The following is a 9,710-nucleotide window of genomic DNA, read 5'->3' as shown; positions in this document are numbered from 1 at the left end:
AAAAAAAAAAAAAAAAAAAAAAACTATCCAGGACCTTCTACAGTGTTTATATATATATATATATATATATATATATATATATATATATATATATATATATATATATTAATCATAACATTTCAAAGCATTGCTTATTTTATTTTATTTTATTTATAGCTTTTCACTTTTGTAACATTATTGTATGTGTACTCAATGTTATATGATCTTGGTTTAGGGTTTATTAATTTAATTTGTAATTAGCTATTTGTTATGTGACATTTTTTTTTTTTTTTTTTTTTTTAATGCAAACAATACAAATAAGTAACTGAGTAATAAATTATACACACTCCAACATAAACCAAGCAAAAGAATTGATAAATTATACACACTCCAACGTAAACCAAGCAAAAGAATTGATTGATCTCAATCTTTACTTTTTCAAATTTCAAAAATTTGCAATTCTTTCCCGTATTGTCCATAACTAATATTTTCCTTGTAAATAGAGCAGGTAACTAATTTTTTTTCCTTATAAATAGAGTGGGTTCAATTAAAGGCCTTGTTTGGTAAATATCATTGGGTTCAATTAAAGGCCTTGTTTGGTAAATATCATTTTAGAATCGTTTGTAAATAGAGTGGGTTCAATTAAAGGCCTTGTTTGGTAAATATCATTTTGGAATCGTTTGTAGTTGTTTTACTAACTTAGGCTATTCCCATTTGTGGGTCTTGTTGAGTTTTTGGAACAATAAAAACTTGAAGGTGAGTATTTTAACAAATGTGAAGATGGTGTTTTTCTCCTGCAAGAGACCAAATTTTGTCAACCCACATGATGGCAGATGTCCTCACATGCCCGCCCGGCGTAAATAACTTTTTTTTTCTGCATTTCTTTTTTAAATTTTGTTTTATTTTTTCCTTTTCTTTTTTTCCTCTACGCATATTTTCTCTTTCCTAATCATATTTACAAAAAGTCCTCAAAAATCACACCAAAATATCAACTATTGAGAGGAAGGCCTTAGCTCACTTTACCATTTGTCATATACAAACATCGACAACAAAGTTTGAACCTGCGTAGGCGAAGCCCAACAGATTTCAAGTTTGTCTCCTTAACCACACGGACATATCGACTTTGTGTTTACAAAGGGCCATTGAAAGTTATAGGGAAAAGGGTCAAATAAGCCCTCAAACTTTACTCCAAAGTGCAATTAGGCCCTCAAACATTAAAAATGTTCAATTAAACACTCAAATTTATCATTTTGGTGCATTTAAACCCAAATGATCGGTTGTTTACCTGAAACAACCGGTCATTAATTTTCTGGCCAAAAATCCAGCCAACGGCGGCCGGATTTTTCTTTCCGACGACGGGAGAAGTCGTCTTCTCCATCAGAGAAGACGAACTGGGTTCGTCTTCTCCTACTGGAGGAGACGAACTGGGAGTTCGTCTTCTCCATCGGAAAAGACGAAACGTCTTCTTCGTCTTCTCCGACATCTTCTCCAACATCGGAGAAGACGAACCAGTTCATCTTCTCCAGTTAGAGAAGATGAACTGGAGTCGTCTTCTCCGATGTTGGAGAAGACGAACTTCTCTTCTCCATCGGAGAATGGAGATGATGGAGAATCAGTTCGTCTTCTCCGATGGTGTCTTCTCCGATGGAGGTTCGTCTTCTCCGATGGTTTCGTCTTCTCCAACCAGTTCGTCTTCTCCACCGTTTGTTCATCGGAAAAAGATTCCGGCCGCTAGAAAATTAATGATCGGTTGTTTCAGGTAAACAACCGGTCATTTGGATTTAAATGCACTAAAATGACAAGTTTGAGTGTTCAATTGAACCTTTTTAATGTTTGAGGGCTTAATTGCACTTTGGGGTAAAGTTTGAGGGCTTATTTGACCCTTTTCCCAAAGTTATATAATGGCCTGAATTAAATATTTGTATAGTGGACTAATTAAATACCATTAATTATTTTTATTTTCAAATATATAAAAGGCATCAAGGCTGGAACTAGATTCTTGTTGAGGTAGTAATAATTGTGACAAAGTTACAATACCCAAATAAATAAAAGTTTATTTTTAGGGCATATATGTCTTAGAAGATGGATAACAAGAGTTTAGAGTAAAGTGCTATCTTGTGGAAAAAGTTAACAATCCTAGAACCAACTTGGTGATCAAGGCTAAAAAATAATTCACTATTGTAGTGAATAAACATACTTGATGTATTTCCAAACTATTATTATACTCACTTTCACATTTACATTACTTGTGACAAATTGCATATCTACGACTAGTTGAACTACCTTACATTACTTGTTTTATTTATTGCTTGATATTTTGTCCATACCAAACTTGTATCAAACCAAAAGTTAAAACATGAATTTTCATATTATTCCTACGCATGTTTATTATGTAAGGTCATTTGAGCCCTTATATTAATTATTCCTAACACCCTTTTTCTCCCTAACCGAATAATTGAATCAATATTGCAAGTAATTTGTCTTTTCGTGAAAATTTAATTTAATTTCAGGAAAATTGTAACTTAAACCCCTCCATAATATGCCAATTATAAATGTCATCTCTGAATTATTAGTGGTGTAAATATTGCCCTCAATTTTCAAAATGATACATATATTGCCCCTCCCAAGTATAAATATTGTCCCTCAATTTTCAAAACTTTACATATCTTGCCCCTCTCGTACGGTATGGGAAGGCAATATATGTACCGTTTTGAAAATTAAGGGGCAACATTTACACCACTAATAATTAAGGGGTGACATTGATAATTGACATATTATGGAGAAATGTAAATTACAATTTTTTCAATAATTTATTTTCAATTCTTTCCCACGAACCAAATGAATAGTTAGACATTAAAAACCATAAGTTCGCTCAACATCCAAATATTTACAAAAATAAAAAGAAAAGAAAAAAAACAATAACAAATTGAATAAGTAAATAAACGCATGAGATAAAATGGACTATTTATTCTTTTAGAGGAAACTTAACACTATTAACAAAAGGGAATATGAAAAAAAAAAAAAGATACAAAATAAACTCGATCTCATTGTCTCAAAATATACTATCCTAAGTGGAAAAAGAAAAGATAGCGGTGTTGTGATGGAGGAGCGTGAAACGAAGGGCAGGTTTAGGTTTAAGTTTAAGTTGAAGAATGCGGTTTGATACATATGTGTAGAATGTAGCGATTTCCTCTTCAGTGAGATATCCTTCTTCATCATCTTCATCACCATTTTCTTTCCAACCCAAAATATGTGTAACGTTTTGAAAATTAAGTGGGCAGCATTTACACCACTAATAATTAAGGGGTGACATTGATAATTGACATACTATGGAGAGACATAAATTACAATTTTCCCTTTAATTTCTTTTCAATTCTTTCCCACGAACCAAATGAATAGTTTTTTTTTTTTGAATACTAAATGAATAGTTAGAGATTTGCCAAAAACCTTGTGGTCAAGTGGCATCCGGTGTCTCGATTAACACTCCCACATGGATGATGGGAGTGGGTTCGAGCCTCAGTGGTGAGATCTCCAACATAACTCACAATTCCCAACCCAAAGACCCAGAAATGCAATCTCTTCCTCTTTTGACCATAACTTACCATTTCCAGCAAGCTGTTTCTTATAGTTAAAGGTCAGTTGAAAGTTGGGTATAGTTAAAGGTCAGTTGAAAGTTGGGTAGCATCTAAGAGTCGCCCATAAATTTCTCATATATGATATGATGATGCCAACGCATCTAAGAGTCGCCCATATATATGATATGATGATGCCAACGCATCTAAGAGTCGCCCATAAATTTCTTCAATTCCTCACAACGCATCTAAGAGTCGCCCATAAATTTCTTCAATTCCTCACAACTCACAAGCTAAGAAAGAATAATAGTTTGGGATATATGATATGATGATGCCAACGCATCTAAGAGTCGCCCATATATATGATATGATGATGCCAACGCATCTAAGAGTCGCCCATAAATTTCTTCAATTCCTCACAACGCATCTAAGAGTCGCCCATAAATTTCTTCAATTCCTCACAACTCACAAGCTAAGAAAGAATAATAGTTTGGGATATATGATATGATGATGCCAACGACTTACATTAACCCATATTTTATAGCTGTACTATCTATCCTATTATGAAAGAATAAGGAATTAATTATATTTTCCCTTTCCTTATTAGGTTGTGATTCCTCTTTTTCTGGGATTAGTATACGATGGTCCATATATGAATCGAATTATTATTATTATTATTATTATTTTTAATTGAAGTTTATTTTTCTTTTTACATAAATAATATATATATATATATATATTAAGAAGCTTAAATTAAGATATTTTAAAAGACAAATATATTGATATTTTTATCCACACAATTATATTAAGTCATTATATTAATTTCATTTTCAATATTGATGGAGCCATGGTATTCCAGGGTCCTTGTGAAAGTCTTGGTCAAATTGGAGTCTTTGTACAAGTGACGTCCATTTTTATTACTAGGGAAGAATGAAGTCTTGAGCAAAAATAATATAGGAGGTGCTACTAGGGATATCAAACTCATAACCTCTAATATAACATCACTACAAGAAAAATCGCGATTCGCGACGGAAAGACAGAATCGCGACGGAATTAACTTCGGTTGCAAATTAACGACGGAAAATAATTTCGTCGCGAATTTTGGCTCAAATATAAATTAAAATCCGCATAAACTTGGCGGTAAAAAAACCGCTATCGAATTTACGACATATTTAATTTCCATCGCGAAATGGCGACGGAATTTTGTTCTCTCTCCCTCTTTTTTTTTTTTTTTTTTTTTTTCTCAAAGCATGTTACTAAAAATTAGAAGTTAAATGTGTAGCCTAATTCAGTTTCAGCACTTCAGCCGACGCCCTCCTCTTCTCCAAGCCTCCAGTCTCCAACGCTGCCCACTCGGTGTCGCCGTTTGCCCAGTCCGCCGTTGCCGTCTCCTACTCCTCCACTCCCAGACGGCGAAGCTCCAGTCGGCTCTCCAGGAAGGTCGCCATCGCCGTCTCTCACTCTAGGGCTCCAGGTCGCCGTTTCGCCCTCTCGCGGTCACCGTCTCTCACGTCATTACAGGTCGCCGCCTCTAGCCGTTGCCTCTGCTCGAAGTCCAATCCACGTCGCCGTCGCCGTCTCCCAGTCCGACACTCCAAGACTCCAGGTCGCCGTCGCCGTCTCTCACTCCAGGACTCCAGGTAGAGATTTATATTTTATACTGGTTCTTCATTACATAATGCTAATTTAACTTAATTTATATATTTGATTTGAAAGGCAAATTAGTTATATTTGATTTGATTTGTAAGGCAAATTGTTAATTTGATTTGGAATGGCATATTAATTTTATTTTATTTGATTTAGTTTATTTTATTTGAATGGAAGATTGTTAACATTTCTAGCTAAAATCCTTGGATGGGCAGTTTTGCATAGGATATGGAGGATTAAAAAAATGATGAATCTGACATGTTATTGAGTATGCCTTCCTCTAGGAAAGCTATTGTTCTCATAATATATTGCTTGCACATTTTGAATTTTTATATTCAACTTCGGACATATTGCTTGAGCTCTAATCTTGAATAGAGCCTAATTGATCTACTCATTCCTTCTTTGGTGCTGCTGATTAATCTTTTGCAGAAGTTACAGGTTTGCAGAGACCATTCTGTTGTCTATTACATTTCGGACATCACCTGTCTATAACTGCCTATTCCCATGGTTTTGAAACTGACTGCCATGGTTTTTATAGTTCTTTTACCGTGAAATAATTTTAGCTTTGGTTACGTTACTATTAGGGGTCATTTGGTACTTTCCCATCAATTAAATTCTCAGGAAAATGTTTCCAAAGAATATGTTTGATGGGAATAACTTTACGGGGAAAATTAATTAACATGTTTGGTGTTACCTTTATAGTATTATCAAGGATGCTATGCACCAGTGTAATTGCCTTTGTTTAAGAGTTATTTCTCTGTTCAGCCAGCTAGCTGCTTTTCTTTTGTTTCCAAGCTGGACCTCTTTTATCACTCTACTTATAGGAAGCAAAGAAGCAGCACAGAAATACAAAACTAATAAATTCCCTTGTACAGTTGCATCGAGAAGTGCGGTATTGGAGGCATCTTAGAACTTCCTCCCAGGATCAGTAGTCTCTTCCATTCTCTTTATTTATTTATTCTGTTTGTTCTGGTGAGAGAAAATTCATAAATTGTTGAATTCATTATTTGCAGCCCAAAGTTAGCTGCCTGCAGCGGATCTATCTTGCCCTTGTCCCAAATTGGCTCTTGGTATTGGAGCTGTTTGCCATCTTCTTGCATCAACATTAGCCTGTTGGTCTGTTTATGGGTGGACTCCTGGCCTTTTCCATTTCCTCCTTGACAGTCTTAATGCAACTTCAGTTGTAGCACTTGGTCCAAAGGAATCAGTGTGTTGGAACTTATCTAATTTTGGCATGGTGTATGTATGGGATCTTACAATTCTTACTATTCTATGCACATTTTGTTATTATCTAAGCTGTGTATAATGCATAACTAGTCTCTTTGTTTTGTTATTAGGCATCCGTTAACTTGGGACCAAATTTGTAATTTTGATATAGTCAAGGGACCATTTTGATTTTCATATGCACCATTTTCTTTGAAACATTAATTACTGAAATGATCCCTTGACTATAGCGGAATTACCAATTTGGTCCCGAGTTAACAGATGTTTAATGACAAAACAAATGGAAGATCAAATTGGTTAACATTTTTAAAGTTGAAGGACTTAATTAGTAAGAAAAATAGTCAAAGACCAAATTGATAATTTCGTTATAGTCAAGTGACTATTTCGGCAATTAACTTTGAAAAAAAAATAGAGAAAAGAAAAAGGATTTAAAATAAACTCGATCTCATATTCTCATTATCTCAAAATATACTATCCTAAGTGGAAAAAGAAAAGATAGCGGTGTTGTGATGGAGGAGCGTGTAACGAAGGGCAGGTTTAAGTTTAAGTTGATGTATGTGGTTTGATACATATGTGTAGAATGTAGCGATTTCCTCTTCGCTGAGATCTCCTTCTTCATCATCTTCATCACCATTTTCTTCCCAACCCAAAGACCGTAGAAATGCAATCTCTTCCTCTTCTAAACATAACTCACAATTCCCAACATGTTTCTTGCAATTAAGGGCGTCACCACCATTGGTGATAGCAGATAATGTAACGAACTCCTCTTGAGTGATATATCCTTCTTCATCATCATCATCATCACCGTTTTCTTCCCAACCCAAAGACCGCAGAAATGCAATCTCTTCCTCTTCTGGCCATAACTTACCATTCCCAACAACCTGTTTCTTGCTATTAAAGGCGTCACCACCATTAGTGGTAGCAGATAATGTAGCGAACTCCTCTTGAGTGATATATCCTTCATCTTCATCATCACCGTTTTCTTCCCAACCCAAAGACCGCAGAAATGCAATCTCTTCCTCTTCTGACCATAACTTACCATTCCCACCAAGCTGTTTCTTGCAATTAAAAGCGTCAGTTGTTGAAAGTTGGGAAGCAGCTGAAGAGTCACCCATAGATTTCTTCAATTCCTCACAACTCACAAGCTAAGAAAGAATAATAGTTTGGGATATATGATATGATGCCAATGACTTACATTAACCCATATTTTATAGCTGTACTATCTATCCTATTAGGAAAGAATTAGGAATTAAATATATTTTCCCTTTCCTTATTAGCTTGTGATTCCTCTTTTTCTAGGATTAGTATACGATGGTCCATATATGAATCAAATTATTATTATTATTATTATTATTATTATTATTATTTTAACTGAAGTTTATTTTTCTTTTTACATAAATTTTATATATATATATATATATATATATATATTAAGAAGGTTAAATTAAGATATTTTAAAAGACAAATATATTGATATTTTTATCCACACAATTATATTAAGTCATTATATTAATTTTATTTTCAATATTGATGGAGCCATGGTACTCCAGGGTCCTTGTGAAAGTCTTGGTCAAAGTGGTGTCTTAGTACAAGTGACGTCCATTTTTATTGCTAGGAAAGAATGAAGTCTTGAGCAAAATAATATAGGAGGTACTACTAGGGGTATCAAACCCATAACCTCTAATATAACAATCTAAACACCAACCACTCAAGCCACTCAATATATATCACCTACAAAAAGGTAGGAATGTAGGATGCTCTATTTCTAAATATTAATTCATTTTTTGGTCATAGATTTATATGTGTTATTTCACTTTTAAATTTTTTTTTATTAGTAATCCTATCCTTCATCAACCTCCGTCCACCACACCACGAAACAAATTGTTGCTTCGAGGAGGTTTGCTCGCGCATCTCTGGAACTTTTTCACCTATGGATGATAGTCTGAAAAGTTTTCAAGGGTACCTTATGAAGAATTACGTATGGTTTGTTAAATAAAATTTAAAAAATGACATATAATAGTACGTCCACATAAGCAAGATGATCAATACTTAAACGAAAAATATTACTTGGACTTCGATAGCCTACTCCCAACTTTTACTTCCATTAAGTGTTTAAATTTTATTGGAGGAAAACAAAAGGAATGGATAAAAATCATGATCACCCCCTTATATTAAGCAATCAAAGCATGACACATAATATGGAGTAGAAAATGAGAACGCATGTAGAATTATTCTTAGTTAACCTCAACAACCTATTATTTGGTCAATTTGCATGCTTTTAACTTGTTTAGTGGTCATTATACAATTTTTTTTGGTCGGTGACACAATTGTATTTTCGTTCAATGACCCATTTGATTTTTTTTTTTTTCTCTCATGAATATAAAAATGTTGTAATATCATATATAAAAGTTTATATATGAATAATATTTTTAATTAACACTACATCACCAGTTTGCAATTAACAACCAAATTGTGGAGGTCGAGGACAGATTTGATAATAGAAAAATGCTTCTCTCCCCCAATACAAAAATCACAAATTTTGTCACTTTTTTATGCGACTATTTTTGAGTGGTTATTTATTTATTTATTAATTAGTATTATCTCTTTTTTATTTTTGTTAAAAAATTCAAGCAAATCTAGAAAAATGTTAATTGAGATTAGAATGAATACGGATAAAATTTTTTTAAATTTTTTAACACAACAAAAAAAAATACAGCCAACTTACATAAAGCGAGAAGACACACGCCAACAATATCTTAAAAAGGAGCTACTTAATTACCTGCCATGGGACTCCGAAAATGAAAATCACCCGTCCAGCCTCTAACTTACACAATTTGCACATCTATTAACTTCCTCTTTTATATATATATATATATATATATATATATGCCAAAGACGGCAAACCCAACCCCTCTTACAAAACTCTAGAATAGCTTTCAACAAGATGCAAATAATGACCTCTGATATTACTTTTAAATTTAATCGTTTCATTAACGAGTAATTTTCCAGGTCAATATTCTTAGCTTCAACCTTTTTCTAGCATACTCTTAAGCCACAAGCCCACAATAGATGACTCAAAGTTCCACCATAAATCGTGACAATCTCAACGATCCTCTTAAATCCGCGGGCTATTCACCATTTGCAATTGTTATGCGGCCATAGACTAGGGTCTACAGTACTGTGGCCCTTGATCCTAAACGTAGTTTTGAATTTTAATTTTGACAGTGACCATTTTTGTTCAATTCACGTTATAGTTTTTTTTTTTTTTTTTTTTTTTTTTTTTTTTTT

At 33.7% G+C, this 9,710-nt stretch overlaps 1 long non-coding RNA gene across 1 annotated transcript; it reads left to right on the top strand.

The window, feature by feature from the left end:
• The first annotated feature begins 4,857 nt into the window (after window positions 1-4,857).
• Window positions 4,858-6,599, top strand: LOC116031826. Its single transcript, XR_004100670.1, has 2 exons — window positions 4,858-5,191; window positions 6,074-6,599. It is a non-coding gene; the product is annotated as an uncharacterized LOC116031826 (long non-coding RNA).
• The last annotated feature ends 3,111 nt before the right edge of the window (window positions 6,600-9,710 follow it).

This window comes from Ipomoea triloba, chromosome 10, assembly GCF_003576645.1.
Source record: "Ipomoea triloba cultivar NCNSP0323 chromosome 10, ASM357664v1".
In the NCBI taxonomy this organism is placed as follows: domain Eukaryota; kingdom Viridiplantae; phylum Streptophyta; class Magnoliopsida; order Solanales; family Convolvulaceae; genus Ipomoea; species Ipomoea triloba.
The sequence above is the reverse complement of the archived record's forward strand: the minus strand, read 5'-3'. Positions and strand labels throughout refer to the sequence as shown.